General features: G+C 42.7%; 1 protein-coding gene across 1 annotated transcript in view; it reads right to left on the bottom strand.

The window, feature by feature from the left end:
- Window positions 1–6,414: 6,414 nt before the first annotated feature.
- The window catches only part of s1pr4 (sphingosine-1-phosphate receptor 4), a 3,502-nt gene continuing 3,143 nt past the window's right edge, over window positions 6,415–6,773 (bottom strand). The window contains exon 2 of the mRNA XM_029428867.1: window positions 6,415–6,773. This exon is cut by the window's right edge and continues 2,057 nt beyond it. The gene's annotated coding sequence lies outside the window, so the exon portion shown is untranslated.

Raw genomic sequence — 6,773 nt, forward strand, 5'->3', positions numbered from 1 at the left:
AACAATAACAAAAGACGGAGTTTGGTGGCGTCCATTGCTGCCATTGCAGTCAGCTTCTTCTGGTTAGATATCCTTCATCGTTCAGGTTTTTATCAGGAGCTGAATTATCCGCAGACGTCGCTTCCTCCCCAAAACAAACGCACCTTGTGATTAAAACCAATAAAAACACAAATTCGAGCCGATGTGCCGCTAACGTTTGCTCAGCTTGTTTTTCTGAGAACTTAAGATCCAGACGTCCGAGGATTCATAAGGTTAAAAACGTCCAACATTTAAAAATGTAGCTTAAATGTGGATAAAAAGTCAGTTTCTGAAGCTTCTGGCAGACAACGTCACGCTGACACATGAGCAAAGATGGACGACGCCATGAAAAGGAGAGAGGAAACGCACGGTAACCTTCATTAACATGACACATTTCTCTAGGATTGCAAAATAGTTGGAAACATTTGGGATAATGTACACAGCTCAACAACATATAAAACATAGATCAAGTTGTTTTTTAGCTGAAAGGTAAAACTCCATATTTTACTGCATTTTGTAGAGGAGGGTGAGGCTCAGACTCTCGTGGTTCTCGTGAGATCAGTGCTTTTATTCTTCTGAATGCTTCATGTTGTAATCCCAAACAACCTCCTCCAACAGCTGATGTAAGCTGATGAGAGGCTGCCAGAATGTTTTTTAGTTTTTGTCACATTTGTCATGCCATGTTTAATTCAACCTCCTCTTTGTCTTTGGGTTGTTTAATGTCGTGTCGCTGCTTCATCGTACTGAAGATTATCTCACTGTTACTGTATGTGACTTTGTTCAGCACTGTACAGGAGCACAGCCGAGGTGAAGGCTGGGTTTATCGGGTTTAAGGGGCCCAGAGATGAACAAAAGGGCTTTGGAATAACCCACAAATTAGACAGAATTCATGATATATCAATAGATAAATAATGCTATCAGTCAATTCATCTTTAACTTTGTTTATTGTGCGTTTTGTCTCTTTTTTTATCAGTGATTTACACAAATGTGTGTGTGGAGGGAAACAGCGAGAACGGAAAGAAACAGAAATGATTTAAGAGGCACTGGATTATTATTATATGTGTATTATTACCACGATATCAACACCAGTATAACACGACACTCCTACTTAAGTAAAAGTACAAAAGTATCACCAAAAGTACTCACGATGCAGAAAAGCCCATTTCAGATTCATGTGTATCATAATTATTAATGCATTAATGTGTTCATCACTTTATGCAGCTGGTACATGAGGAGCTTATTTAAATGACTTTACCCCAATTAATAAAGTTAAATCTTATTAATCATCTGCAAAGTAACTAAAGTTATCAAATAAATGTAGTGAAGTAAAAAGCAAAGTAAGAAAATGGAAACACTCAAGTACAGTAAAAGTACCTTAAAATAATACTTTACTTGAGTGAACAAACTCAGATGTTTTCCACACTGTTGTAGAGATTTTAACATCTTTGAGTTTTTCTCTTGTCCAGAATGTTACATGTTGCTTTCAGGTTTTGGTGCCACGAGTTGTCGCAGTGCTGATGGCAGCGTATCACACTTTCTCCCCGTGTGTAGCCTCTCTGTGCCTCACCCGCTGCCTTCCCCTCTCATCAGACAGTACATCATTAGCTGTCTGCTGAACACCTGGAGGCAAAGCCAGCGAGGTAATTATTGAGGGCAAAGCCACGTCTGCACGCAACCGTCATTAACCCATCTTACCTCATTTACAGCAGAGAAAAGGCTGTGTTGTTGTATGAGAGAGAGAGAGAGAGAGAGAGAGAGAGAGAGAGAGAGAGAGAGAGAGAGAGAGAGGCTTGCTGATCAGCCCCTGACATGTCAAATATGATACAACAAATGTCTCTGAAGCTCGAGCTAATAAAGCCTGGAATTTGATGTTGCTTTTTCATCAGGCACCGGACCTGGAGCTGTGCCAGGACCGCGGATGAGAGAGGCTTATCCCCGAGTCTTAACCGTAAAGATGCAGGAATTCATGAGAGGGGAACTCACACACACACACACACACACACACACACACACACACACACACACACACACACACAACCACCAATGACTTGTTTACTTCCACAGCCACAAAAAACAGGAAAAGATTTTGAGTGCCGGGCCTCAGAAAGCCTTACTTCTAAGAAACCTCATAAACGTCTGGATTTACTGAGTGTGTGAGTGTGTGTGTGTGTGTGTGTGTGTGTGCGAGTGTGTGTGTGTGTTTATGGGCTTGTTTGTCTATCAGTGTGTGCATTTACAGAATGTACAGTATGTGTGGGCCTCTGGGTTATGCATGCATGTTTGAAACCCATGAATAGTATATGAATAATAAATGTGTGTGTGTGTGTGTGTGTGTGTGTGTGTGTGTGTGTGTGTGTGTGTGTGTGTGTGTGTGTCTGTGTGTGTGTGTGTGTGTGTGTGTGTGTGTGTGTGTGTGTGTGTGTGCTCTCCTGCTGTTTCTCACGTCAGCCGCTGCATATGTGGGTGGCTGTTTCAGATAAAAAAGATAAATGCAAAGTTCTTCCTTTCTTACCTCAACACCTCGTCTCCCTCCTCCAGTCGTCACTGACGAGCCCGTGCAGCTCACACACGGCACAAACAGGAATGCCTGCATGACAGGCTGCCAGGAAGGTGGAACGTCTCAAAAGGCATTATTGATAAGCGAGCGAATTGTTTCTTATCTGGAAAATAGATGTGCCTTCAGCTCTGTATATTCATGCAAGCAAGGAATACAAATCTATTTGTTCAGCAGCAACTAAAAACATTAATCTTCATTCCCTTTGTGCCAAAACATAGAAATAGACTTTCTCATTCAAAACAACACAAGAGAATGGTCAGAGTGGCGGCCATTTTAATGTGTAGGCTACGGGCTAACTTTCCTATCTTCTGTATAAACCAACTTGCGTCAAGTCGCGGATTCACTGAGGGGAGGTTTTGCAGTAACAACTAAAACGAGCAGTGAAATAGTAACTTGAGGAAGCTTAAAGAGCCGAGTGAATGAGTCTAATTCAACAACATATTCATCACACACTCATGTCGCAGCGCAGGAAGCACATTGCTGTCGCCAGATGAGTGAAAACTTTGTTTGGCTCTTTTTCTGTAATCAGTGTAGCATTAAAGCATGGCAGAACCAGCTAGCTAGCTAACAAACAAGCTGTCTGTTAGCTAGCTAGCTAGCAGCAGCATGGCATAATTAGCAAGTTATCTAGCTAGCTAGCTAGCAGCATGGCAGAATTAGCAAGTTATCTAGCTAGCTAGCTAACTTGTTAATTCTGCCATGCTATAGCCTAATGCTACTCTGGTTACAGAAAATAAGTGTCGCCTCCGCCTTACTCCCCGCCGCTCATGCTAAATATAGTCTTTGAGCAAAAATGGGTTTAGATATTTAGCTGTTTTATCTTCGTTAAAAATGACAAAGCGCTGAAATGTACATTAGACAAGCTAGAACATGTCGAAGTTTATAAATAGTTTAAACTGTAACAATTATATTGCCCAAGGGCAATATACCGAACCCCAAATTCCTCCCCATAGAATAGCGAAGGTGTGTGAGTGTGTGTGAATGTATATCACTCCTGATGAGCAGGTATTACATTACATCATATTTAATTTAGCTGACGTCTACTAAAGTCTACTCCAAGGTGCTGGAAAGGAGGGTTCGGCCGGTAGTCGAACCTCTGATTGAAGAGGAACAATGCGGATTCCGTCCTGGTCGTGGAACAACGGACCAACTCTTCACTCTCGCAAGGATCCTGGAGGGGGCCTGGGAGTACACCCATCCGGTCTACATGTGTTTTGTGAATCTGGAGAAGGCGTATGACCGGGTCCCCCGGGTGATTCTGTGGGAGGTGCTGCGGGAGTATGGGGTGAGGGGGTCACTTCTGAGGGCCATCCAATCCCTGTACGCCCAAAGCGAGAGTTGTGTCCGTATACTCGGCAGTAAGTCGGACTCGTTTCCCGTGAATGTTGGCCTCCGCCAGGGCTGCGCTTTATCACCAATCCTGTTCGTGATTTTCATGGATAGGGTATCGAGGCGTAGTCGTGGAGGAGAGGTGTTGCAGTTCGGTGACCTGAGGATCTCATCGCTGCTCTTTGCAGATGATGTGGTCCTTATGGCATCATCGGTCTGTGACCTTCAGCAGTCACTGGATCGGTTCGCAGCCGAGTGTGAAGCGGTTGGGATGAGGATCAGCACCTCCAAATCTGAGGCCATGGCTCTCAGCAGGAAACCGGTGGATTGCCTACTCCGGGTAGGGAATGAGCCCTTACCCCAAGTGAAGGAGTTCAAGTACCTTGGGGTCTTGTTCGCGAGGGAGGGCACGATGGAGCGAGAGATCGGCCGGAGAATCGGAGCAGCGGGGGCGGTACAGCATTTGCTTTACCGCACCTTTGTGACGAAAAGAGAGCTGAGCCAGAAGGCAAAGCTCTCGATCTTCCGGGCGATCTTCGTTCCTACCCTCACCTATGGTCATGAAGGGTCATGACCGAAAGAATGAGATCACGGGTACAAGCGGCCGAAATGTGTTTTCTCAGACGGGTGGCTGGCATCTCCCTTAGAGATAGGGTGAGAAGCTCAGCCATCAGGAGAGACTCGGAGTAGAGCCGCTGCTCCTTTACGTTGAAAGGAGCCAGTTGAGGTGGTTCGGGCATCTAGTAAGGAGCCACCTGTGCGCCTTCCTAGGGAGGTGTTCCAGGCACGTCCAGCTGGGAGGAGACCCCGGGGAAGACCCAGGACTCGGTGGAGAGATTATATCTCCTCACTGGGAACGCCTCGGGATCCCCCAGTCGGAACTGGAGGATGTGGCCCGGAGAAGGGAAGTTTGGGGTTTCTTAATGGAGCTGCTGCCCCCACGACCCGACCCCGGATAAGCGGTAGACGATGGATGGATGGATGGATGGATGGATGGATGGATGGATGGATGGATGGATGGATGGATGGATGACGTGTAAGGAGCCTCTGTGTGAATGTGTGTGAATGTGTGTGAATGTGTGACGTGTTGTAAAAAAGTGATTTGAGTTGTCGCTAAGACTAGAAAAGCGCTAAACAAAAGCAGTCAATAGAACAGTAGAAAATAAGAACTCATCTCTTACATCAGCAGTTTAATTTGTCAACTATAATTTATAATAATAAATAATTTCAGTCGTAACATGTTGTAATGCAACAATCATTATTTAGAATATCTGCTGACTCATTATTAAATTAATGCTTTTTGAAAGGCCTTAAGTTTCACACTTAATAAAACATGTTATTGTCACTTATATGAAAATAAAACCTCTTGACATATATTTTTCATTTACATTGAAGCGCCATATCCATATATACATAATTTATCAACTACTTACAATTTGCTTTATATATTGTTACAGTTTAAACAATTTATTCTACTGTACATTATTACATTTTACAATATAGTTTATCTTATTCTATTTTATATGTCTATATATTTCTTATTCCTGCATTTTACTTGCACCAATATGTCTCTTGCACTATTTTATTGCGCTATTTAATTTCTTTATTTCTTTTTTTATGTGGTATGTTGTATTGTTGGAGGAGTTTGGGACTTTCATTGGCAAAAACTACTTCTTCAAAAAACAATAACTGTGGATGCTTTTCTCTGAACTTTAAGTAGTTGCTTCATTAGTCATGAATATTCAATGTTATAGAGAGAAGTAATATGTAAATGCCTTTAAGATATGATGTGAGAAGTGGGCTCAAGTGTGAAAATAGATACTTAAGAAAGTAAAGCAAACGCATAGTACCGAAAGTGAGACCAATACAGTATTCACTTCTCACAGCAAGTGAGAATGCACCCTGTGATTATTTCATAAACTAAAATAGGGAAACTGCCAAAGATCACACTTTGCATACTCTGCATTTGCAGAATGTTGGTTTGGTTGGTTTGTGAAAACACTTTAACACATCAAGACAAAGCCTGTTGTTCCAGGAAACAGTACAGTAGCCTGTATAATGTCCGGGTGCATGCTATCTGCTAAACCTTATCTATCCACCCTGCCAGGCAGTCATAACGCATTTATCAATTAGCTCTGGCTGTGGGTGCCCTTCGGGCTGCAGTCCCAGCCCTCACCTCCTCTACTCTGAACTTCAATCTGTCATCCTGTCAGACGAGCAGCGAGGGGAGAGCAGTCTGTCGTGTCTAACTATTCCCAGAAATATTTCTCTCGTGTGCAGTCACATGAGTGTTGTGCAAAGCCTGCATGATGAGTGAACAAAGATCTGGCTTTTGTCAGAGTAAAATATGTTAATGTGGATATGGTAAATTTAGAAATGTGATTGTGTTGAGGTTTCTGGGATGTGTATTTTTTCAGGGTGGGAACATATTTTTGAATCATCTGATCCCTCTGCAGCTTCGGGATGTGTCTCCCTCCAGAGGAGTATACTGAACACAGCATGCACTCATGCATAAAGCAAAATAAACTTTATTCAGGTTTTGATCATACAGTAAAACAACCGGCGTACACGCAATGCAAAACTGAACATACATTTCCATGTTAACTTTTATGTCGACACTACTTCTGGTAAATAATCCGCCTTCATATCTATAAAAAAATATACTTTTTTTTTACTGGTACAGTGCAACTACAGTATATCAAATGCACATTATTGAATGCATCAAAGAGCAAAACTTCTGCAAACCTGTGGATCGTGAGGTAAGAACACGACACAGGGTAACACAACTTCCATTACATCACATTATGTTGAACATTATATATTTTTTCGGTGTGTGAGTGTAAAACAGAGAGAAAATACAGTCAGAGGA

This window comes from Cottoperca gobio, chromosome 4, assembly GCF_900634415.1.
Source record: "Cottoperca gobio chromosome 4, fCotGob3.1, whole genome shotgun sequence".
NCBI lineage: Eukaryota > Metazoa > Chordata > Actinopteri > Perciformes > Bovichtidae > Cottoperca > Cottoperca gobio.